Source organism: Globicephala melas, chromosome 18, assembly GCF_963455315.2.
Source record: "Globicephala melas chromosome 18, mGloMel1.2, whole genome shotgun sequence".
NCBI lineage: Eukaryota > Metazoa > Chordata > Mammalia > Artiodactyla > Delphinidae > Globicephala > Globicephala melas.
Window position 1 is genome coordinate 55,331,725 of NC_083331.1, and position 27,611 is coordinate 55,359,335.

The 27,611-nt window shown below is 35.0% G+C and overlaps 1 pseudogene; it reads left to right on the plus strand.

Annotated features, from left to right (window-relative positions):
* Window positions 1-1,260: 1,260 nt before the first annotated feature.
* LOC115853305 (protein enabled homolog) overlaps window positions 1,261-27,611 on the plus strand; it is a 118,997-nt pseudogene continuing 92,646 nt past the window's right edge.

Sequence of the window (27,611 nt, forward strand, 5' to 3'; positions counted from 1 at the left end):
ATGATGGCAAACTTAGTTTCGGTGGCACAATAAAATGATATTCTCTTTGTCTAATTTCCAATCACATGTCAAAATTATATATAACTCTACTCATTTTCTTACTCATAATAAAATTTGCGGCATTGATGAATACAGAATTCGACCATTAAGATCTGACAGTTCCCAGGACAGATTATTCAGACTGCTTTTGTAACACATTAACTTTGATCTTTTGTTATTATTCTTTTTTAATGCATTTTTTTCAAGGATTTTTCTTCCTGCAAATTTCTTCTGCTGCATTTCTCTCAGCTGAATATCTAAGTTTTTCCTCCCTTTAACCTAGTACAACCCATTGTTTTCAAAATGTCATGTACAATTAAAATTACCAAGAAGCATAATCCAGGCAATAAAAGGAATTGAATGCTCAGGAACATTGAAAAGATGGACAAAAGTCCAAAAATCTGGTAGCATATATCCTGCTTAGTTTAATGGTCTTTGGTTTTCCTTTGTTTTTCCTTAACGATACAGGCTTTATGCCAAACATATATATTGTTAACTTCATGAAAATAATTTCAACTTTATTCTACTGGTAACATCAATATCAATAAATGCTTTAAATAAAATGGTAACTCCTTTAGAGGTATATTATAAAGTTTCTATTAATTTATAATTGTGATTATGTTTCCTATTGGACAAAACAATGTCCAAAGAAATCCAAAAGAAAATTAATAATACATGTTAATAAATAATAAAATATATGGGTATTGATTCATAAGAATATTTTAAGGAAAATAATAATGTAAAATATAAAAATAGTGTCAAGATGCTCTTCTATACAAAAATCTAAATGCCATTGGTTTTTTCCTTTTTCCAAAGTAGTGTAATTGTATCCAAGTATATAATCTAATTATTGAGGAAAATATATTTTGATGCCCCTTTCTGATAAAGCCAAGATGGTTGATAAGTCTCACTGCCATGAGTAACTAAATGGAGGTGAATTTTTCCACATAATGATAATGAAGTTTGACTTACTGAGGCACTTATGAATTCAGAAAGAAAATGAAGTACCTACAAATATATGGTGAAAAAAAAGCAGTATTTAGTGGTAATCTGAGACCAAAGAGGTATGACCATCAACAAAGTCTTAACTTTATTTTGCTGAAAGTCTTATCATACCATGTATTTCTCCTCCATACTCAACATCTTGAGACAAATATGACATAGAAGATTTTTGCTGATGTGATTTGAGAAGATTTTTGCTGATGTGATTTGTTTAGGGAAATGGAGAAACTGAGTATCTTCGTGGCTCTGGAAGATGAAAGCAGCTGTAAAAGACTTCAACTAGAGATTGGTAATTTAATGAAAAGAGCAAATTAGAGCTAGATGTGACAGATTAAATGTAAACATTCTCAGAGATTTTGATATGCAGTAGATATATATTTTCCAACAAGTGTGGAATTTAGGCTGAAGTCAAGATATTCGAGAAACACTGAGGTTATCTGTGTTGCAGGCTCAAACATTCAGTGACCGTAAAATAAGTAACAAAGAATAGAGGCAATACAATGAAATGATAATAATGAAACTAGAATTTAAATGCATACTTTCAGAGTGAACAATTCCAGTATATGTGAAAAGGAAAATTAAAAGCACCCTATGTATATATACATATACACAGAGACACACACACACACACACACACACACACACACACACACACACCTCTTTCACTTTCTTAGTACAGTACAGTATGCCAAAAACAGTAGCTTGATAATGGTCTATTTCTTCCATAAAATTTTAATTTGGCTGTTACCCAGATTGATCTTCTCAAGGAAAACTGGTCTATGTATACTAAATTTGAAAGAGTACCATTTAGATTCATAACCAAAACATCCCTTTCTGAGAGACCATTAAGTATATTTTTAATATTTCTAATCCATACTAGCCAAGAGAGATCTGGACAACATCCACCGTTTAGTAAATGCAAAAGAACAGTCTGGATTGACCCTTAAATATCTGTTGTCCAGGTTACATGGCCAACAATGTTACCAAAATGAGAAATAATGCTTATTTCAGTTCAGAATTGGTTATATTTCAAGTTTACTTCAATATTAAATTGAGGGAAGTTATGTTAAAAGTCTGTCCTATTTGGGGCATTTGTTCCATTGTTATTTTCCATAAATCTTGAAGTCATATTGACCTTATTCAGTGTCTAAGAAGGAACTCTCCAAGAGTCATCTTTGAATAGCTTTCTCTCTTTTTTTGAGTATTTAGTGTTACATATTAGGTTTTAGAAAACTCTTCTTGTTTGCAAATATCCTTTCCTTTCTTTTGTGGATAATACTTTAACTTCTTTTCATTCTCCTCTATCTGATATTAAGTATTAGTGTGAAGCCAAAAAAATTGAGTGATTAACTTTCATCAGAAATTAAAGTAGGCTTCAGCATTAAGTTCCACATGTGAACTGAAAAATATCTCCAGTGAGTTCTAACAAATAACTAAGCCTTGTGCCCACAATGTGCCTTGAATGATTTGTTTTCCAAAGTAGCTGTGAAAATTTTATTTCTGAGTCTAAGCTTTTCTGGCTCTATTTTAAATTGTATTTTCTATTTTATTATTTATATTGGAAATACTTTTGATTTAGTTCATAATCTTCCTGCAAAATATACACTGTACATTTGTACTTCTTCATACATTATACATAACAATAAGCAAAATTTACAGCAGTGTAAGCAAAAGAATAGTTAGCTTTACTACAATATACAAAATTCAGCCAATTCAGCAAAAGCCTTGAAACTCTAGTGGAAACATTTTTACAGGCTGCATATGTGTTAAAATAAGATCTTCAAATATTTGTGCATATACATTTTTTTCCTTCAGAGAAAATTGAATGGTTTAATAAATTGAAAGTGGCAAGTAGAAACACAGTGCTTCTGTTTTGCAGTAATGGTATGTAGTATGGCAGCTCCAAGTCTAAGCTTCCACAGCATTTGCTAAAGGAAAGCACTACTAATTTCATGGTTCCATATAAGGACTGGAGCTATTTCAGTTGAGTGTATAGTTGTCATATAAGGAAATTACTGAACCACAGACGAGTCTAAGAAAGCCTTATGTGTCCCTCAGCTTGTCTAAACTTTAGATAGGTTTCTTCCTGACTATAGTCCCCCGACCTTCCTTTCTTAGAGCATACATTTTAGAAAACTTGCAATTGTAAATTATTTGTCCACTCTTTATAGGTGTAAATCTTCTCACATCCTCTTGCCAGATTTATAAACCCAGGCATATCTTTCTCAAGGATTTGGGAACGATCTCTTTGAAATCTAATCATCAAGAAAGCCCGTCCATCACCCAGTTTCTAAGGGAGGGTAGGAGTCAAATTTAGATAAGTACCAGTTAGCGAACACAGACGGCATAAGCACAGTGACCAACCTCCCTCTCCCCTAACATCCTCCTGTACTTTTCCATGAGCTCATCCCAGTGTAAAAATCCTCCTGCCTTTTGTGTTAGTGGAGTTGAGTTCAATCCCTCTGCCCTACTGCCACAGTATCAAATAAATTCTTCACTGCCTGTTTAACTCCATGCAGTGAAATTTTTCTTTAACAAGTCTTTGTCTAAAATCTGCTTGTATAATAATCTGTGAGGAGTCTATTTCTATAAAACCTTAACTTCAGGAATGGTCTAGTTAGACTATATTTGAGTGTGATAATTTGGGGCTTTCCTAATTGCCTAGGCAATTAGTAATTATTAGGAACATTTTTTTCATTGAAACATTTTATTTTCATCAGCCCTTGCCAGTCATTCCTTGGTTTTATTCTCTGACCAGAACAACAACAAAAGACATCTACAGTATAGTCAGCACTTGTATTCTGAAATATCGTTCCACATGTAATAACTGTCTTGGGCTCCCTCCTTGGCAAATTTATGACAAGGGCTAGACTTCTGTCAGTTCTCAGCACAAAAGCCCCGTTCAGATGTCCTTGGTCCTCTTTGCTCTTAAAGGGAGAGAAAGTCTCTAAAAAAGCATAATTTAGTTTCAACAGGTTTTAGATCTTATACTTATTTGGGGTCATATATGTTGATGAGAATTTTATGTAAGCTCTAAAAATTATTCTCTGAAAAATGAACCTATACATAGACAACTGAAATTCTGTTTAAATTTCAGGAAGCCCCTGGGCTGGGAAATACATGTTAGCTAACACAATTCCACTTCCAATAGCAACTCCTCTCCATCCTGAATTAATGGAATAGTGTAGCTGCTCTCTGCCCCAACATTGGCTCCTGTTCTCTCTGCTGTTACTGCTTCATATTCCTCAACTTCTTATGTAACCAAAGATGTTACTTCTATACTAATCTGCTTAAAACCTCTCCTATAAATTCAGAGATAGTTTATCTGTAATCTTATATTCCCAAGTCAATGACAGTTTCAACCCAAAGTGAGTTAAATTATACTTGCAATTACTAGAACTGTTGCTTTAAAAAATCTTCACCAGGTTTTTATCTCTACTTTAACTGAGTTCATTCTTAAATGGTCATTAAGTATTTTCTAATATGTCTTCTATGATTATCTTCTCTATTGCACCGTTTTTCCTCATATTCACTACCTCTTAAAGAATCTGCCAGGAGTTGCTTTATTCACATAGCTAGAATACTATAATTCCATAAGAAAACCTGCTATTTTGTCTTTACCTTCTGCATTTAGTAAATCACTATCAACATTACCAAAAGATCCTCACCAAATTCCCACAAATTGTATGGCCTGACAGTTTCTTTCCTCTTATCATGAAACCTGTCAGAGAGTTTGCTAAATTCCTGCCTAAGTATTATATTTCAACCTCGTTAATCTTCAGCCAAGTGGTCACCTTTTATCCACAGATTCATTCTAGGGATTTAAGACAGAGTGCTAGAGAAATGACTGACGAAACTGATTATGAGCTTTGTGATAATGGTCATCTTATCCCTGGACTCAGGAAGAGAAAATATGTTCAGTGAATCCATTGGTTCAGAACTGACATCTCTCTTTGCTTCCTTGCTCTTGTTTTATGTTAGTACGTATCTTTGCAATTTAAAAATGTCTCTAGTCATGTTTCCTGAAAAGTATTTTTAAAACTCCACGGTCCCAACTGATCTAAATGGGAAAATTTCTCTCCTTACTTGCATCATACTGGAAAATCAACTTATATTTTTCCAAAATAGAGAGATTGACATCAAGTTCTGTTTTCTTTTATATTCCAGAAATTTAATAGAAAGTGTAAACAGGTATTAAAATGCCATTTATATATTTTATATTGGTAGCCTTAAATAATCATAAATCATGCTGCATTTTCTACTGCATTCTTTGTTTTTTTTGTTTTTTTTCTACTGCATTCTTGACAGAGACACACTAAAGATTCACAAATCCCGAACAACTTTTGCTTTCTCTACTATGGAGGACAAACTTCAAGGTGATCCACATGGTCCCTGTCTCCTGGTCTTCACACTACTGTATAAATCTTCCCCTTGAGTGTGGGAAGACATATGACTTGCTTTAACCAATGGCAAAGGTGATAAGATGCATATGATTACATTTACACGATTACAGATGATTACTAGGATTGTGGTACCCATCTGGTTAGCATCTCTCTCTCTCTTTCTCTCTCTCCCTTTCTCTCTTTCACTTGCTTCCTATCTCCCTCTTTTTCTTTCTCTTACTGGTTTTGAACTAGGAAGCTGCCATGTGTCTTATAGCTATATCCTGGTTTATCACAGGATATTAAATATAGTTCTTATAGCTATATCCTGGTTTATCACAGGATATTAAATATAGTTCCCTGTGCTATACTAGCCAAATACATTCATTCATGGTCCAACCACACATTCTATACATGATTTCAATATTTGGTTTTATTATGTCTTTGATTGATTTATTTTCTTTCCATATGATTGCCTAATTCCTCATCTTCCTGTCAAATGCAAATGAATGATCAAATAGCAAGTCCATGTCTCTTGGGAATTCTTCCTTTGTTGACCAAATAAAAATAAATAACTCCATCAAATCCTTAAAGCAGTAATTTTTAAAGTATCATACCAAGATCCACAGCATAAGCATAACTTGAGACCATGTTAGAAATTCAAATTGAGAACTCTGAGGGTGGGGCCAATCAATCTAATTTAAACAGTTCCTCCAGATAATTCCAATGCTCGTTAAAGTTTGACAGCCTTTTTCCTTTTTTTATAAAATTACTACCTGATATTTTGTATGGCAGTTTATGAATCTGTTTTATTCAATAGACAATGAGCTTATTAAAAGTAGGGACTACAGTTATTCATTTTTGTACCTCTCATAACACCAAGGACGAAGCTTTGTACAGCATAGAAAATCAATGATTGCCTGCTGAATTAAATCATACTGAAAGGTGAAACAAATTATTTTTTTTCTCTTTATCGAGTACTGAATAAATGAAGTTTGTTTTAAAATCGATGTCCCTTGCTTCAACTTTATTCTTAGTTAGTCCTTCAAAATAAATGCAATCAGGAATATCAAAAGACATATGTTTACTTTTGATATTTAACTGAGACATTTTAAAATGAGAAATTTCCTCTCTTTTTTATCTTTACTAAGTCTGACTCTTTCGGAAGGGGAGGTATCTATATTCAGAGGCAGTAAATATTAAAAACAAAAAAGAATTTTACTTTCTAAAAAGCAATTTTATGTCCTTTTCTTTTGAAGGCAATTGCTGTCCCCTCCTTGGAATAATTCTTTTAGTTAATCAGGGTTGTGGTGTTATTATATTCATCCTCTTCATTGTTGTTGATTAGCTGGTTGGTTTTCAGAAAGAATGCAATTTATCTGATTATTTACATAGGAGGAATAATTGGTATACCCTGACCCCACTGAAAGCTCAAGTGTATACTCTTTAACAATTTACTTAGCCATAAAAAAGAATGAAATAATGCCATTTGCAGCAATATGGATGGACTTAGAGATTATCATACTAAGTGAAGTACGTCAGACAGAGAAAGACAAATACCACATGGTATCACTTATAGGTGGAATCTAAAATATGACACAAATGAACCTATCTATGAAACAGAAACAGACTCACAGACATAGAGAACAGACTTATAGTTGCCAAAAGGGGGAGGTATGGGGGAGGGATGGATTGGGAGTCTGGGGTTAGCAGATGCAAACTATTATATATAGGATGAATAAACAACAAGGTCCTACTGTATAGCACAGGGGACTATATTTACTATCCTGTGATAAACCATAGTGGAAAAGAATATGAAAAAGAATGTATATATATGTATGACTGAGTCACTTTGCTGTACAGCAGAAATTAACACAACATTGTAAATCAATGATACTTCAATAAAAAAAAAAAAACCTCCTTCTTTCCCATTACTATTTGAAGACCACTTTTAAAGGTGCGTGATCTTGCCAGAGTTCTGAATTATTACAGTTATGATTCTACTGACATCTCCCATCACAGGAAAATGTCACACTCAAAATAACAAGGTCTTCTATTTTTTATGTACATGCTGTAGACAAGCAGTAATCAAAACACCTTTTAAGTTAATTTAATTTTTTTCTCATCACACCCCATTTTAGTTCAGATGTTATAGCACTATGTTAGTAAGCATATTGTTCCTATTAGATTTAAGTATTTCTGCACACAAACTCATATAATGTAAATTTGTTGACTCTTTCAGTGGATTCTTCCAGATGAGGCTAATTTTTTAAAGTGAAAATTAGAAAAAATGTTTAGTTTAATAACAGACTGCATCTATGCACTGCTGTGATGAATCTCATTTATTTCTGAGGAATTTTTTTTTTATCATTAAAAAATCTACGTAAGTGATTCATTTTATTCAAGTTCTTATCCTGGCCAAGAAGAAAAAAATTGAGGCTAAGTTTGGCATCTCACTAAAGGTTGAAGTAAACCAACCATGGTTAATGATGCCATAATTGGCACTAAAATTCGGTATGCATCAGAAGCCCAGGGCTACAAGATGACCCGACTTACTGAGTCAATACCTAAGTAGATAATACTGCTACAAACAAGATAACTGATAATGAAATCAATATGTTCTGTAACAAAAAATACTGATCCAAATCAATATATCAACAAAGCATTTGTTTGTGCTGCATTTGGCACTGTTGCAATTAGAGTACTTATGATATATTAGAACTACTGTATTACTGTGATGGACTAATTCTTTTAAAGTTTCACATTATCTACGTTTTACATGTATATAAAAATATTATATACACACACACACACACACACACACACATATATATATATATATATTTGTTTATACACTCTTTAACTTAATCCTAATGTTAATAAGCCACTGGTTAAATAAACCTGAAATAAGTTTCTTTGTAACCAGTACCCACCAAACATGATAGGCAGTATTTCAACAGTAAGTTCACAAGTCAATCATTCAATAGTTTGTAAATCAATCAAAAACGTTTGGTCATTTGATTATTTTATTTTTAAAGTACTGCTCCATAACTACCTCTTATGGGTGCTCTAGATGGCACTAGGGAAGCATTATTTGTTGTCCTAGACCTCCAGTATTTACACCTTTTCTTGGAGGTCCTAATGAACAGAAACAAAGTAATAAAAGTGAATATATTTTCAATTCCTAAGGCAACTGATTCAGAATTGAAAATGTGATGACAATAGATAAGTTAGACTTAGTTTCTAATCTTCAATAAAACCTTAAACATGTCTTATACTTTAATAAATATGTATCTTATTTTGGAAGTTTTTCTCTTCATCAATCAGTGTAATGTTAAACACAGGAGTGTCAATGTTTCAGAAAAAAACTGGAAATTTTAATTTTTAAAAAAGTACTTTTTAAGCTTCTGTCTGTCTCAAGCTATCCTTCAACAGTGAAGCACGAAACAAGGTGAGTGAGCTTTTCGCATGTCCCCAGTTCATATTTTCTAGCATGTGTTTAGAACATACACAGCGATAATTATAGCCAATTACCTGGTTTCCTACCTACACTGACTTGATCGAAGTAAGAGAAGCAACAGCTCTCAAACTTGTAGGCTTCACATAATGTGGTTACCAAAGAAATGAACTCATACAGATATAAAACTTCTTTCCTTTGTTCACATCCTTGGCCCAACCCAGCTTAGTACCCAGTGACCCCTCAAGCCCTGTGCTTTGGCTCTTGCCATCATCAGACCATTCAAATGTGGTGAACTGCATGGGCTTTTTTATTATAGCTTAGTGAAGAAAGTTGCTGTCTGGCATTAGTTTCTGGCTTTACTATCCATGAACCCTTGGTTGGTTCTGTTGTTTCTATTTTTTGTTGTTGTTTGTTTTTAACAGGCACCCTTTTAAAAATAAATATAATTATTTCTAAAACTCCCTTAGTCCAATTTTTATATTATACTTTATTCTGTCAAATATATAATTATCAAGGCTTTAAGGAGCTGTCAGGGTCTTGGGGAAGACAGACACCTGATTCTATGCTACGAGGTGGTTAAAATTATATGGAAGATCAAAAAAGGGACTATTAAATCCACTTATTGACATAGAAAAATCAATATTTTCTTCTAAGGAAAGTATTTTTAAACAGCTGAGCTTTGCAAGTTTGTGTGTATGTGTTATAGTTGCCAATGTTGGGTTTGTGAAACAGTTACCAATGTTGTGACTTGAAGAAATAATTTTAATCCCATTGAAATATATATTACCCTCTACATCACAAGGAATTTGTATGTATTGATTACATAACATAGATATGCCCTTTGTGAATGTGAACATTTTCATAGTATTTTGTTTAGAATGTTGTAACTATCTAGAGTTTTAAAACATTTAAATGTATAGAATTTTTAGAAACTATTATAAAATATTTGTAGAGTATATTAGTGTTATTCTTACATGTGTAATTTATATTCATTCTTTAAACATATATTTATTGAGCAGGTACTTGTGTGAAGCACTATTTTATTTGTCTTGTGGACATTAGATTTGGATATTGGGGTTTTGTGGGAGAAATACAGATAATGAATTTATGAATGCATTTCCATTTATGATCATCATAACTATTTAAAAGAAAATAAATCAGTAAGAAGTAATAAAGAGTGGAGGGAATGTGTATTTATTCTAAATGTGATGCTGAGACAAGGACAACAGAAAGCAGTTATACAGAAACTTTGATCTTATGCAAATTTAAAGCCTTGAGTCAGGGGAAAGCTTGATATGTACAAGAAACTGAACATGGACCATATGAGTAAGGAACACAGAGACCAGGTGGCAGTAAAAAACAAGGCTGAACAAAGTCATCTAAGCAATGAAAAAATGGTCAAATTTTCTTCTAACTGCAACAGGAACCTTTCTGAGGGCTTAAGGAAGTGGGTGATATTACTCAATTTGTATTATAAAAAGACAACTTACTGGGCCATATGAATAAACTCAGCCTGATAAACCTTTATGTCCTTCTGCCATTATCTCTCTCTTAATATCCATTCTCACACATATTCCACAGCTAAATGTCTGCATAAATTAGAAAAATCATGCAGTTATTTTGGATTATGGGCACCTCTTCATGAGTCAATGTTTATAGTTCACTTTTCGAGACCTGCTTGGGCTTGAGTCTCCTTACAGATAGAAGCACAGAAGGGTGGTGAGAGCTGGTTCTGAAGAAAATCTGCAGTGTCTTGTTAGGCAGCTACCTCAGGGAAGGTCATTACAGATTATTCAGGCAAAAGTGAGTTAACAAACAGGGTTGAAAGAGCTGTTTCTACTGGCAAAGGAGACGCAGCAGAATTTAGGGGTCCGATGGCCCCAGCTTCATCAGAATCTGCCCATGTCTCTATTCTGACTTTCAGGATCCCATTTCTTCCCAATCAATGCCCTCAACTTAACAGAAGATACCCTGTATGGTTGGGAGATTCAAATTAGATTGTAATTCAGTCACTTGAATGATGAGACTCTAGATTTGGTTTTGAGAAACTTCAGCTCTGTGGCTACAGGAGATAAAGGTTTCTTTCGGGACAGATATAAAACCTTTCAGGTCATATATGTTGAGATTGAACTGGGAATTTTAAACCTTGAGTTCATTCTTTTCTTTCCCAACTTATCCCCGTACAGTTATGAGCAACCAGCCAATCTCATTATACTAGTTAGTTTGACAACTTGTTCTAAGATATCAGATATATCAACCAGAACCTCACTTTCATAAGTATTGATATTTAATTAAGAGTATTCAATGATGATACAACACAAAACAGAAAACACACACACATACACACACACACACACCACAAAAACTCTCTTTTAAATACATAATGCTGGGTCAATTGAATATCCATACTGGACAAAAAAGATAAGAGAAAAAATCTGAGATGAGTGTTTGATCACTGCCTTAAATCATATGTATAAACGAATTCCAGTAAGACTGTAGACCTAGATGTGAAAGGCAAAACAACAAAGCTATTAGAAGACAGCATAGCTAAATAGCTTCAGGACTGTGGTGCAGTCTCCCAATGACACAAAGGAACTACCCATAAGAGGAAAGACTGATAAACCAGACTACATTAATTTTAAGAACTGTTCATTTATAGACACTGTTAAAATGCTGGGAACAGAAACCACAGAAATAGGAAGAATCTATTTTTCAGTACATTAGTATTCAAATATATAGAGAACTACAAAGCAGTAAGAAAAATAGGGACAATAAGAAATATCTAAATGACTAACAAATCTGTAAAGTGGTGCTCAACCCAAATAGTCATAGGGGTATTGTAAATTAAAACCACAGTGAGAGAGTTCTGCACAGCCAGAATGCCTAAAATTGAGAGAAGCAGTAAAAAGCTTAAACGAAAGAAAACTGACAATACGAAATATTGTAAAGGATGGAATTTTCATACACTGCTCTTGAGAGTGTAAATTAGTACAATCTCCATAAAAAGTCTTTTACATATTCTGCTAAAGATAAACATGCATTTATTTTATGAGCCAGCATATTCACCCTGAGAATGTGTCCATCAGAAAAGCCGTCACTCTCTACAAAAGACATGCACGTGAATGTTTTTGAAATATTATTCAGAATAGTCCCAAAAGACATCTCTCATGTCCATTTGTAGAATGGATAAACAAATTGGGATATATTTATATAAAGAAATGTTGTAAAGCAATGAAAATAAATCAATTATACCTATACATAACAACGTGAATAACTTTCACAAGCATAATGTTAACCCAAGAAGCCAGGTGTAAAAAGTACATCCTGCATGATTCCTTTTGTATATAATTCAAAACATGCATTAGCAAGTGATGACAATGATTACTTTGGGGGATGGGGGAGGTAGTAGTTATCAGGACGGGCACAGAAGGAGGTGTCTGACATACTCTAACATGCTTGGCCTAGGTAATATTTACATAAGTGTGCTCACTTTTTGATAATTCAATGAGCTATATACATACGTGCCTTTTATCTTTTTCTGGATGTGTCTTGTACTTCAACTTAAAAAGTTAAATGAAAATAATCATGCTAACGATGGAAAATAGGTCCTTAACGCTTTAAAAGATAGTTCAGTGAAAACAATCAAGATTACATTTGCATGTATTTAACCAATAGAAAAAAGGGAAGATTTTGAAGAATACCTCATTCAAATCGTATTTTTGGGAAAAAAAAAAAAGAGAGAGACAAGTCAGTGATGATATTTTGCCTGCCTCTGTTGCTGCTTCACATTATGGACTCTCAGTGCCTTCTTTACCACTGGAAATAGAATCATGAATGCCTTTAAAACTCATCAGAGTAGAGAACCAATTCCGGAAATCTTAGAACCAATTTAGAACACTCATCCTTAAGATTCTGTTCTCCAGCACCACTCTCAGTATCAAAATATGTGTCACCAGGGTTCTAGAGCGAGAAACAGAAGGGTATGTCTCTGTGTGTGCACGTGTTTGATACCTATTTATACATTCAATTATGCAGCTTTAAATGTTTACCTTTTATATATTCAAGCAGTATATACATGTTACATATATTAAATGTTATAAAGTATATAAAATATATATTATAAACATATATATAACAGTTAAGAGCCGCATCTTTACAGACGACTTGCACGGGGTGGTGGACCGTGAGGCGCGCGCGACGGCAGCCGACGCTTCACGAGCGGCGGAGACGCAGACGCTACGCCACGCGGGCGACGTCACGCGGTCGGCCCGGACCCCGGCTCCGGGCACGCGAGGAGACTGCTGTGAACGCGCCTCAGCAGCAGGCGGGACAGCGCGTCTGGACCCGGCACCAGCCCTCTGCCTGCCGTGGACACTCCCGGGGCAGGAGCTGAGGGCCCCAGCCGAGCCCTGCCAGATCCAGAGAGTGCAAAGCCCTCGGAGCCCAGGTAGGCCTAGCCGACCCGGCGCCAGGCCGGTCTTAACTGGGAGAGGGGGTCGATGGGAAGTGACGGGCCTGGGGGCCACGCGCGCCTCGTGTCACTTCACGCTGTGTTGTAACAACTCTCTAAGCATTCTTTTCCTCACAGTTGGAAACACAAATGTAATGCAAGAATAAAAAAAAAAATGGGGGGGAGAAAAACATATATATATATACATGCACATACATATGTATGTGTTTATGTATGAATGTCTCCTTATACTTTAATTTTTGATGAAGTATATATTGAGCCTTTTTGTCATGGGCACCGTGTACCAAGTGAAAACGTCAGGCAAGGACTCTGTCTTTTGAATGCTTGCGTGAGAGTTGAAAAAACAGTCAGCAAGCAGGTGATTACATAAAGTGTATCCGTTTGTAGGCTGGGGAAATAGTATGCTCTGAAAGCCCAGTGGACAGCCGTATATAAAACAGACCAAAGATGTCAGGATATAACACATTGATCTCTGCTTTTCCTGGATCCCTACAACCTACTTTTTACCTAAGGGCATCCTTACTCTGGTTGTTCTATCACCTTGGAAACTGCTTCCCCTAAATAATTGCATAATTCACTCCTTTAGTTCATGCAGGCCTCTGCTGAGATATTCATCTCATCAGAGTGCTTTTGCCGGCCACCCTTATCTCTTCATGATTCTTTACTCACCTTACCCTAATTTATTTTTCTTCATTACACATGATGTCACTTACTCCTTTGTATGCTTTTGTGTGAGACCCAATAGAGCATGAACTCTATCTGTATTATTTGTTGATGTATTTATTCTTAGTTTCTGCGATAAATCTTGGTACAGGGTTGGCCCTCAAAACAAGTTTGTTGAACAGATGAATCAATATATATAATTTAAAATTTGGAAAATGAGTATAAATTAACCTGCGGTGGAAAAAAGGGTGGAGTGAATTTCAGGCAGACAAAAAACTTGAGCCCATAGCCAGACATTCTAGAAAATGTACTTTGAATCAACTGAACAATATTGAGTAACTGGAGTACTGAATGTAAAGCTAAGGATGGAGGCAACAGGCAAGAGGCAAGGCTGAAATAATCATCGGTATTAATTTGGGCAGAAGGGATTGGAAGGGAAAAGACTGAGGCAGATAGGCCAGTTGGGAGATGTGACAGTAATCTGCATGACTGATGATGGGGGTTGACACTCAGGGAGGTATGGTAAGGTGGAAATTGCACATATAACAATGTTCAGGAAGTAGAATTACATACTTTTAAATTAATTTGATTTGGAGGTAAGGAAGAGAGCAAGATCAAGAATAAAACTTAAACTTCTTGTTTGGAAAATGATGTTATAAAGAGGAGAAGAAACAGGGCAAGAGGTGTGGATTGCGAGTAGTGATTGGAATAGTGGACATTATGAGTTTGAGGTGCCTGTGGAACATCTAACTGGACTCGTCCAGTAAGAAATTTGCTATATGAAGTGGAAGACCTTGTGTGAGACCTTGGAGCTGGAGATAGACATTTGAAAGCCCGGAAGTGAGCATCGATGCTATAGAAATGAATGAGATACATCAGAGAGAATGAATGGAATAAAGTGGACGTGGAGACTCTGGAGAGGGGAAGGGAAATAGGCTCCACAGTATGAGTAAAGATTGATTTTATCATAGAGTGAGGAATGTCTCATTATTCATGGGAACTGAAGGTAGTTTTATCTTATGGCTTCTATTTTTTTTAATATTGGCACTATTCTATATAGTTATGTGATATGCACTAGTCTCACTTAAACTTTTCCTTTTGTCATAACACATTCCTATAAAGCACATTCATATAAACCCAGGTGTTTAATGTAGACTTCTTATTATTGAAAATTATGTGACTAAGGACAGGCATCCTTATATTATTTGTGTCTTGATTTGGCTTTTCCTAGAACCAGATCCAGAGAAAAGAAAATGTGTGAAAGTAGTTTATTTGGGGGGGGGGGGGTGCAGGTGACATCAGTATGGGAGTGAAGAAGTTAGTAAGGAGAGGAGCTACAGTTAGTGATAGGTGCACTATCCATCCTGTTACCATTATGCCTGTCTGAAACTTAATTTCAAGGGGGAAATTCTGGAAAATGGTGTAAAACACATTCCTCAAAATTACACCATCTTAAGAGAGATGTTGTATGTACATAAAAACTCCTATCAGACATTAGTTGAGAGATGATCTTGGAGGTGTTAATTTCTTAACTACCACCAGTCTGCAGTGCACATGGGACCTAAGATTGGAGAATGCCTCTAGGCAAAGAGATGCTGATGTCAGCACAACACAAGCAAGTGGCAAGACCTAAACTGTCTGGACTGGTCACTGAAGAGCTACAGATAGTTTAAGTCTTTCAGTATTTTTTATTATTTTTTTTTGCCGTACGCGGGCCTCTCACTGTTGTGGCCTCTCCCGTTGCGGAGCACAGGCTCCGGATGCGCAGGCTCAGCGGCCATGGCTCACGGGCCCAGACGCTCCGCGGCACGCGGGACCCTCCCGGACCGGGGCACGAACCCGCGTCCCCTGCATCTGCAGGCGGACTCTCAACCACTGCACCACCAGGGAACCCCAGTATTTTTTAATTCATAAGTAGAACCATCCTACTAGCCTGTCACAAATATTTTGTATATAATTGGTTGAATATTTTGAAAATTAATTTTAGATTCAATAATTATTGAGGCCAATTTTATGCTTTTCTTATGTCTTCAAGCATGCAAGAGTGACTGTGTATTATATAACCAAAACACTCTCCAGAATGCATATTACCCTTTAAAATTTAGTTGAAATATTAGTGAAATAATACCACATCTTAGGTTAATTATTCTAAAGAAACACATTTTACACATCTTAGGTTAATTATTCTAAAGAAACACATTTTACAGCAATAACCAACATATAAATTCCCTTATACTTGAATTGTTTTGAGTACTTTAGAATTACTAAAATGAAGTAAACTTTAGAATAAATTTTCTGTTTCCATAGTTGTTTTATTCCGAGTGTGCCTATTAGCCTAAGTTTCTACCCTTCTCAAATCTTCTATGAATTTGACTAATCACAGATATAGTTGTTGAATGTATTTGTTTAATTCTTTAATTCATTTATTTCATTTAATTGTTTTTGGCTGCATGGGGTCTTCATTGCTGTGCGTGGGCTTTCTCTAGTTGTGGTGAGTGGGTGCTACTCTTCGCTGCGGTGCACAGTGTATTTTCAGTTAATTATATAAAAGGGATCTCAGATGGTGCCTGTATATTTTATATTTGCTTTGTGCTGCTGTGTTGATTTATCGGTTCTATTTTTAGCATAAATTTCTATTATATTTATTACATTTAGTTTGTTTTCTAAAAGCATTTTGCCACATGGTTTTTGTTTATGTTGTTATATCTTATTTGATCAACCTCATTTTATACAGGAAATATAAAAATTATTGGAAAAGTATGGGAACAAATCTTTAACGGCAATTTCCTAAAAACCAGTTTCTCATCTACAGTCAATATGGAACTAATCATTTTATGTTTTATACCCTTTAAGGTATGTTTATATTTAAAAAGTATGCATTTGAACATAGCCTTGAAAAAGCTCCACCTCCTAAAATATAGAGTAATTTTTATGTTTATTATTTTACCTAATATACAATAGATTTTGTAAAACATTTATTAAGATGATAATCAAAAATTTTATATTTATCTAGGTACCAAGTGTTAATGATGATTGTCTTTAAATTATTTGTATTTGGAATCTTTAGAACTATATTATACAGAAAAAGTATTAGGTTTATAAATTTTCCTGTGTACCACCAAAATTTTGGTAAGGGATCATTACTGTAAAAAGAATTTTTTTATTGAGGTCTAATTGATATACCAAAAATGTACATATTTAATGCATGCAATTTGATGAGTTTGGACACATGCATACACCCTTGTGACAATCATTACAATCAAGGTAATAAGCATATCCAACACCTCCAACTGTTTCCTCTTGCCGTGTGTGTGTGTGTGTGTGTGTGTGTGTGTGTGTGTGTGTTAAGAATACCTACTATGAGATCTACCCTACTGACAAAATTTTCAGGCCCACAATAGATTACCATTAACTTTAGGCACTACATTGTACAGTAGATCTCCAGAATCATTCATTTACATAATTGAAACTTTATACCCATTTAACAGCAACTTCTTGTTCTCCCTACCCCAGCCCCTGGCAACCAGCATTCTACTCTATGCTTCTATGAGTTTGGTTACTTTAGATTCCTCATATACATGGAATCATGCAGCGTTTGTGATTCCTTCTATTACTGGCTTATTTCACTTAACATAATGCCAAGTTCATCCATGTTGTCTCAAATGGCAGGGTTTCCTTCTCTTTTAAGGATGAATAACACTCCATTATACATATATGCCACGTGTGCTTTATCCGTTCATCCATCAATGAACATTTAGGTTGTTTCCTAAATTTGGCTCTTGTGACTAATGCTCCAGTGAACATGGAGTGCAGATATCTCCTCAAATCCTAATTTCAATTATTTTGGATATGTAGTCAGAAACGTGATTTGTGGATCGAATGGTGATTCTATTTTTATTATTTTTTTGAGGGACCTCTATGCACCATAGCAACTGCACCAATTTACATTCCCTCCAAGAGTTCCAGTTTCTCCATATCCTTGTCAATACTTCTTATCTTTTGTCTTTTTGATAATAGCCATCCTGATAGGTGTGAGGTGATAGCTCATTTTGGTTTTAATTTGCATTTCCCTGATGATTACTGATGTTGAATACCTTTTCATATACCTGTTGGCCATTTGTGTGTCGTCTTTGGTGAAATATCTGTTAAGGTCCTTTACCCATTTTTCAATCAGTTTATTTGTTTTTTTTTGTTTGTTTGCTATTGAGTTGTCTAAGTTTTATACATTTTTTGATATAAATCGCTTATGAGATAATATGGTTAGCAAATACTATCTTCCATTCCATAGGTTGCTTTTTCATTCTGTTGATTGTTTCCTTGATGCTGCAGAAGCTTTTTAGTTGATGCAGTCCCACTTATTAATTTTTGCTTTTGTTGCCTGTGCTGTTGGTGTCATATCCAAGAAATTATTGCCAAGACCAGTGTCCAAAAGCTTTTCCCCTGTTTCCTTCTAGGAGTTTTACAGTTTCAGATCTTACATGCAAGTCTGTAATGCAAATTGAACTGATTTTTGTGTGTGGTGTAAAATAAGGTTCTAATTTTTTCTTTTTTTTTGGCATGTCTATACCCAGTTTTCCCAACACTATTTGTTGAAAGACTGCCCTTTTCCCATTGTGTATTCCTGGCACCCTTTTTGAGGATCAGTTGACTGTGTATATGGGTTTATTTCTGGGGTCTGTATTCTATTCTGTTGGCCTCTATGTCTGTCTTTATGCCAGTACCATACTTTTAAAATTACTGTAGCACTGTAATATATTTTGAAATCAGGAAATGTGATGCCTCTAGCTTTGTTCTTCTTTCTCAAGATTTCTTTGGCTATTTGAGGTCTTTTGTGGTTCTGTATGAATTTTAGAATTGTTTTTCTATTTCTATAAAAAATGTCATTGGGATTTTGATGGCTATAGCATTGAACCTATAGATTCAATATGATACCACATTAACGGACTGAAGGATAAAAATTACACAGTCATCTCAATAGATGCAGAAAAAGCATTTGACAAAATTCAGTATCAATTCATGATAAAAACTCTCAATAAATTAGGTGTAGAAGGAATTTATCTCAACATAATTGAGTCATGTATAACAGGTCCACAGCTAACAGAATATTCAGCCGTGAAATATCTTTGAAAATTTGAAATCTTTTCCTCTAAGATCTGGAGCAACTCATGGATGCACACTCTACAGCTTCTAATCAACATAGTACTGGATGTCCTAGGTAGAGTAAGTAAAAAAGGTGTGCAAATTGGAAAGGAAAAGTAGAATTTTGTCTGTTTGCATATAGCATGATCTTATATATAGAAACCCTGAAGACTACACACACACACACACATACACACACACAAACTGCTAGAACTAACAAATGAATTCAGTAAAGTTTCAGGAAAAACAATCAACATAGAAAAATGCTTTGCGTTTCAAATACTGTAACAGTGAACTATCTGTAAAGAAATTTAAGAGATCATTTCAAAATATCATAATAATACTGAGAAGTCAGTAAGCTGTTAAACTGTAAACTGAATTTTTAAAAATATACTTAAGAATATATTTGTTAATTAATGTTATGCTGGGCAATTTTTGCTATGATTATATTATAGCAAAATGCTGTTGCCTTCAGAAAGTCATAATCAAGGAATGAACCATAAAACTGAGTGAATCACACAAATAATCTTACGTAATTAGACATGCTTCTTGTGGTTAAGTGTCAGTTTTTCAGTTCAGTCTGTGTTCTTAGCCTATGGTTCCATCGTAGACTTTTTAAACATAGTTCTGATCATTCGGAAATTCCTTGTGATTTATATTTCATTGAATTTGACTCATGAGTATTAGCTGTAGATGTTCAGATTGGAAATGCAACATAACGAAATACAGAGAACTTTCATAATATAGCAATTACGATTCTATATATTAATAATTAAAATATCAAATATAGTTAAAATATCAAATTATATTCAAACCATTGAACTAGAGGAGATATAAGAAAGGAGTGTATTTATAGTAATCATCAGAATATGATATGTTTTTATTATTAATTGTAGAGTGGTATTTTCCATCTTGGACATCAATTGAATGGATATAAATTGTAGCATTGTTTATAATTGGTTAATAAACCAAGACCTCTACTGAACATTGAGCACTTAAATAAGGCATGAATAGAAGACATGGAATCTTCAATTTAGGTTATAGTTAGAAATGTTAACCATTTCCATATATGTGGATAGTTTAAATAGAATATGAAGTTAAACAATGCCTGAGATGTTCCTCAAATATTTTTTTTAGCTCTGTACCAGCTAATTTTAAAATTATAACATTAAAGATGTTTCTCAAGTTTGCCATGAGTCTACTCCTCTTGCTACTTCTCACTCCTTGGGGCTGTGGCTGGTAGCTTTTGACATCACTTCCAATGACCCCACCTCTTCGATCTCATGTTCTTCTTTAAGCTTAGTCCATTATTTGTGAGCTGGGCTTAGTGATTTGGTTCTAATGAATAGAGTATGGAAATTAATGGGTTATCATTTCTGGTATGAGCTTAACTGTGACTTTCAACTTGCCTGCACTCATTTTCTCTTGCTGGTATTCTGTCTTGCTCTCTTGTTTGATCACTCTGATGAAGCAAGCCATGTTGTAAGGTAGTGTATGTAGATGAAAATGAGTCAAGAAACTGAGAGACAGTTATAGCCAAACCTCATGAAGAACTGAGGTCTCAGTTTAACAGCCTGTGAGTGACTGAAGGCTGCCAACAACCACGTGAGTGAGTTAGGAAGTGAATCCTTCCCAGTGGAGACTGGAAGTGAATGTACATTTGTGAGAGACCTAGAGCCAAATGCATTGACTATACCACTTCAGATTCCTAACTTACAAACATTGTGAAATAATAAATGTTGTAAGCCACTAAGCTTTGGGATAATTTGTTATTGTAGCAATCAACAACTAATATATAGGCATGGGCTAATTTATCTATTCCCAAGGATTAATTTCTCATCAGTTTATTTATAAACTAAAATTCAAGTTACACGACTCTGATGTCTGTTGAAATTCACACCCGTATTTCAAAATTCTCATTTTATGTCTACATTTTTACCTCTTAGGAGCCACAATACCAATCTAAACAAAATTGAACTCATCTTTTTTTTCACAAAATTTATTTTCTCTCTTAAACCGTAGTTCATGAAATGATACCTTAATCAAACCAGTTTCCCATTATAGTGTTTCAGATTTAGAAGTCATTCTTAGACCTCTCCCACCCTCTCATGAATCTACCATATGATCTTGAAAAAATATTAAGTTTATTTTATTCTACTTTTAAATGCTTCTGGAGTCCTTCTTATAACTCCTGTTTGTACCTGAGTTTAAAATATTGTCAATTTGAAAATGAATTGCTATACAAGCTGCATGAGGAGTATCCATTTTTGGTATGGCAGTGAAAATTATATTTTAAAAATAAACATCTCACAATTGGTTTCCTAACACTTAAAAAACCTCTCATTTCTTTCAGGTAAAAGTCAGACCTTTAATTTGGATTTAAAGGATCTGATAAAAATGTCCTTTTTAACTCTAATGTATCAATTTTTTGTTTGTTTTAGACATAAGCTCTTTGAAACTGTCACAATTTTCTATATTATTTATTTCTTTATCCTCAGGCATAATTCTATTTCTTTTCAATAAATTCATGAAAGAATGAACAAACAAATGATTAAACATAGTATTGCACATTATAGCCTTCTTAATATTAGGATTATGTTAAGAAACACTCTATTAAACACATTGACTTGTAAAGACAGAAATGTGTGAATTTTAGTCCCAACTTTGCTATTAATTTCATGTCTTTGACATTCAGAAAAATATTCTGTAGATAATCACACTGGTTCACTACACTGATATTTCACTGTAATTGAACCTGGTGAGCTAGAAGAATAAGCATTCCAGATGCATTAGTAAGACACATGAATGCAAGAGGGTGGAGAGACACATAAATGAAAAAACAACAAGAAGGGAGTTAAAACAAGAGAGTACATACTAAGAACGTTTAACATACGTTAACATTGAGGATGAGTCAATATCTGACCATGTGCTTCAGGCAACTGGCCCCAGGTCAAACTGTGTATTCTAGTATATGACAGTCTCTCCAGGTAACTGTGTGTATCAGCTTACTTCATGAGTTGAACATCATGTGGCCACCACTGCTAAGAGAAAATCCTGAGATCTCAGTACTCCACTGATGTTTGCAAATGCTATTGCTTGGCAGAGGGAAAAAAAAATCAATAACTCACTCACTGGATTAGCTTTCCTGCACCATTATGCCAAAGTCTGGAGTGGAGTGAGGTTCTGCCACATTCTCCGTCTACCTTTATGATACATTGCACAGTCAAAAAGAGCCATGGAGATAGATCTTTATGCTTCCCTTCAGTATCTTTTTGTATAAATCCAGTGAGAAGAAATTTTGAGGGCTTTTGGAATGTAAGAGCAAACTATTTTTACCACCAAATTATCTTCTATTTTAATGGAAATAGGGTGAATGATATATAGGTGGATATTAATTTGTCACCTCTACTCCGCTTAGATTTTACATTTTGTCTACTATACCTTTACATATCACCAAGGTACCTACCCTGACAAATATAGAAGATCATTTTAAAATCATTAATATAGATTATACTAATTTATTTGAAAAATGTTTGCATTCAAAATACGAAAAGAAATACACAAATTGTACAATATCAACTTCTAAGTTTAAATTTGACAATGTTGTCTTTAAATTTATGAATTATCAACTGCCATTAATTTTCCACCATTGCTAATTAAATTCCTTTTAAAATGTAACAATCAGGAAGAAAATAGCCAACTTTTCATGCTGGTTGGAGTTTTACATATTCGGAAAGCTAAAGTAGAGGAAACACACAGGTGGAAGCTGCAGGTGTATCCATCTTCCTAGATTTATTTTGTGATAATCATGTGGTTGATTGCTAAACTGGATGGTGTCAAGTATGGTAAAGGGCCTGAGATTTACCTGATTTGCAAACTAGCAAATAAGCCTGCCATGGTTTTATGTTTGCTGACAGAAAACATGAGACACCCATAACAGAGAAAAAGGACTTTGTTTCTCAGATACAGCAAGAAGCATAAACTTCATAATTATATCAGTTTCTCTCCGCGTCCCCTATCCACTTCCTGAGCACATAATGCTGGTGGGTAGAGCTGGGTGCAGCAGTGGGCTTGTGTCGCAGATGGAAACCCCAAGATTATAAAACCTCAGTCTTTTATAATGAACTGCAAGCAAAGCTATCCAATCTGTTACCCAGAGGGAGAGCTTATCTTTATTAAACTGAATAGCAAACAGTTCTGCCCTCATCATCTCTATCTTCCAAAGCTGTTCACTATGTAACACCCTTAAAAGTAATCCAGGAAGAAAAAATAAATGTTGTCAGTGTCTCTACTTTGCAGTGTCTCTACTTGCAGGTTTGATGAAGTATGAGAGACACCATGAACAGGAAGGCAAACCAAAAATGCAGTGGACTGTATCGTGTGAATGCATGGTGAGAGATGGGGATAGAGGTAGGGCTTGGCCAGAAATATATCTGTATTTTCAACTGCCAATCTTTGAATTTCTGTCATAAACTAATCAGTTATTAAACATTTACTGACCACACACTATGTAACATTGCCTTAAATTATAATTTCTTACTTTAAAGAAAGCATATTTTGTTAAAAATTAACAAAATTCAGCAAACTGGTGCCTGCCGTTAACACACGTGTTTTAGTCATCATTTTATCGTCTAATGTGGTTCTAAGCTGAGAACAAGTTATAAAAATGGGGATAGGGGCTTCCCTGGTGGCGCAGTGGTTGAGAGTCTGCCTGCCGATGCAGGGGATGAGGGTTCGTGCCCAATCCTGGAGGATCCCACATGTCGCGGAGCGGCTGGGCCCGTGAGCCATGGCCGCTGAGCCTACGCGTCCAGAGCCTGTGCCCTGCAACGGGAGAGGCCACAACAGTGGGAGGCCCGCGTACCGCAAAAAAAAAAAAAAAAAAAAAAAATGGGGATACTGAAAGGAGAGATTCTGACAGAGGTGACTTCTGAGAGTCCAAGTGTCTCCAAGGAGTAGCGAGCAGTCAAAAAAGTATTACGAGAGAATGTGTTGTATGAACTCAGGAGAACATTGGAATGAAGGTGGGAAAATGTTCCAATCAAGCCTCTTAATTTGAATTGTCCTGTGATTTGCCCTCATCACTTAAGCTGGTTGCTTTCTTAAGAAAATCATTTCATAGGCTAACAAATCACTTTAATTGCATTTTGGTTGAAATTACATTACTGTAACTTCAAACATGTAACTGAGTACATCATCTAAGAAGACTATTCTCACTAAAAATCAAAAGGACAATTTCTCCAAGCAACAGTGATAATGTATTTATGGCATAATAATTCAGACCTCAGTCTCTGGAATTAGATATTCTTGGCTTTAACCCATTACCACTTACTAGCTCTATGAACTTAGACAAGTAGCCTAATTTTTCTGAGTCTGATTTTTTTCCTTTGTAAAACAGGAATTTGTACTTAATGCAAAAATTCGTTGTGAATATTTAACAAGTTTATGCATGCAAAGAACACGGTGTTATACTGGAATGATTCTATAATTCTATTCTCTTAATAAATAAGCAGTATTTCCATAATTAGCATTATTATTATTTTAAAGAGCAGAGGAGTAACGCTGGGTTAACTACCTCTGAGAAAAATAGAACAAACAAATATTATAAAGTAAAAATAATACTTATAGAAACTGGAGAGAAACCTGGAAGGATGAAATATATACTGTATAGATAATTCCATAAATTTGGAGGTAAGGTAGTAAAATTTCTGAGAATAAAAAAGATAAGATCTTGTTTCTGTTACCTAATTGAAATCAGTTGCATCAAAAGGCATCCACAAGAAAATATATATAACAGGGAACTGGAAATACATTATTCAGGATGACAAAGTTTTTGAAACATGTCTGGCTTAGGAGCCTAAAGAAATGAAATATGAAAAGTAAGAAGATGAGGGTTATGTCTCCCAAAATAAAAATACAGTCTCCTTTACTGTTATCTATGAGGCCATATCTGATGTTCACACAGTTCCAGTGTCCACACCATTTCAAGTTTGTTGCAAACCCATAGGATCTGGATTAGAAAAGCCCACTGCAAAGTACTCTGCTTTCCTTCCCTCAGCTGTCTAAATTTTAGGCACAATTTTAGGAACAATATTGTCAAAGGATTAAATAGTTAGAGATCTTATGTGGCTTAATACTCACTATCAACATCAGAAAAGCTTTGGATATGTCAATGTGTGATCTTAAAGATAAGTAATATTAACTCTTCACTTTACACATTGAGAAAATTCAATTCAGAAATCGCAAACATTGCCTGTGTGAACCCTAGATCTAAAAAGACTCTGTGTCCATGCTGCAGTCCTTCTGTTATTCCATAATCACCCCTCATCAGAATACTTAAAATGACATGGTCAAGTATACCAGTGATGGAGGAAGTTCTGAGAGAATCAATGTATAGCCAAAAAGAGCCATAATGAGAAGTGTTGATGGACTCAGAGGACCCTGCTGTAGCCACCTAGACAATCAGCAGTATGTGTGCTTTATTCACCTTTGTGCCTCCACACATACTATCACAGGGCTTTGCCTATCCAGGTGTTCAATAAAATGCTCACTGAATTGATTTGCTCTGTTTGAAATTCCAATTAAGTTGTCAACACCACTTAATATTTCTTTATCTCAGACCCTCCAGAGGTTCCTCAGAATCAGATAGCAATGAAACTGATTCTGGTTGGAAAGGTAGTTATATGCCTTGCTTTAAGATGTTTGTTCTAATATCTGTTCATCTGTGTCTCATGAAATCAAACAAAAGAGCTTTGTATTCCCTGTTGCCAGTATTCAGCATTAGTGCTCTCAGAAAAATAGTACAGAGTGAAGATCCAGTTTTAAATAATGGTAATTATAATGGAGGTTCCTGGAAGAACTCTGTATATGTTCCCATTTTGTAAAATTTTTATTTCATTTATAATCTCACTTGTGCTCCCCACTAATCTACTGTTGATTGGTTGATTGACTCATTTATTCCACAAACACTATTGAGTATTTACTCATTACTAGCTAGTCAGCCTGGGTGCTGGGAATTAAGTGATTAACAGTCTTTGGCTTCAAGAAGCTGGGGATCTCATAAAAGAGACATACTTTAAAATTCGGAAATAAGGATTTATATTAAAATTTGTGCCATTATAGCTATAACAAGGAGACTTACCTAGTGTGAGGTTTATGGAAGACTTTCTAGGAAAGCAAATTTAAGGAGCTAAGATGAGGAGAAATTAACCCATGAAAAGAAGAAGAGAAAGCATGCCTGACAGAGGAGGACTTGAAATTCTGAGAATGTGAATAAACCTATATCATATTTGTTAGGAAAAGATAGTAGCTGACTGAAAAGAGTGAAGTAAATTTAGAGATGAAGTCATAGCTAGTTGCTGCAAGGTTTTGTAGTCTAGAGGAGAAGGCATTGTAGTTTTAAGCAGGAAATCTCCCTTATCCAAATCATATTTTAAAATACTTCTCTGATACTTAGTGATGAACCAAATGAAGGGCTGCAAGAGAGGACAGAGCAGATGAGTTAACAGGGTACTGCAGGGATTTTTTTGTTGTCTTTTATTGAAATATATTTGATATATAACATTGTGTAAGTTTAAGTTGTACAACATGTTGATTTGATACATTTATATACTGCAGTATGATTGCCATTGTAGTGTGTTAAATAGCACCTCTATCAGGTCACATAATTGTCATTTCTTTTTTGTGGTGGGAATGATTAAGATCTAGTTTCTTATCAAGTTTAATTTTTATAATATTATTATCTATAATCACTATACTGTGCATTAGATCGCCAGGACTTATGTATCTACTAGTTGCAAGTTTGTACCCTTAAACAACATCTCTCTTATTTCCCCACCTGGTAACCACCATTTTATTCTGTTTTTAGAGTTCAGTTTTTTTTTTTTTTTAATTCACACATAAGTCATATCATACAGTATTTGTCTATCTCTGGCTTATCTCACTTAGCATAGTATCTGTCCTCAAGTTCCATCCATGCTGTCACAAATGGCAAGATGTCCTTTTTTCTGATGAATACTATTTCACTGTATGTATATATACAACATCTTTTTTATCCATTTATCTGTTGATGGACACTTAGGTTTTCCCATATTGTGAGTAATAATAATACTGCAGTAAACATGGGAATGCATATATTTCTTCAATACCCTGTTTTTATTTCCTTTGGGTATATACCTAGAAGTAAAATTGCTGGATCATATGGTAGCTCTATTTTTAATTTTTTTTTTTTTTTTCCTGCGGTACGCGGGCCTCTCACTGTTGTGGCCTCTCCCGCTGCGGAGCACAGGCTCCGGACGCACAGGCTCAGTGGCCATGGCTCACGGGCCCAGCCGCTCCGCGGCATACGGGATCTTCCCGGACCGGGGCAGGAACCCACGTCCCCTGCATCTGCAGGCAGACTCTCAACCACTGCGCCACCAGGGAAGCCCTATTTTTAATTTTTTGAGGACTCTTC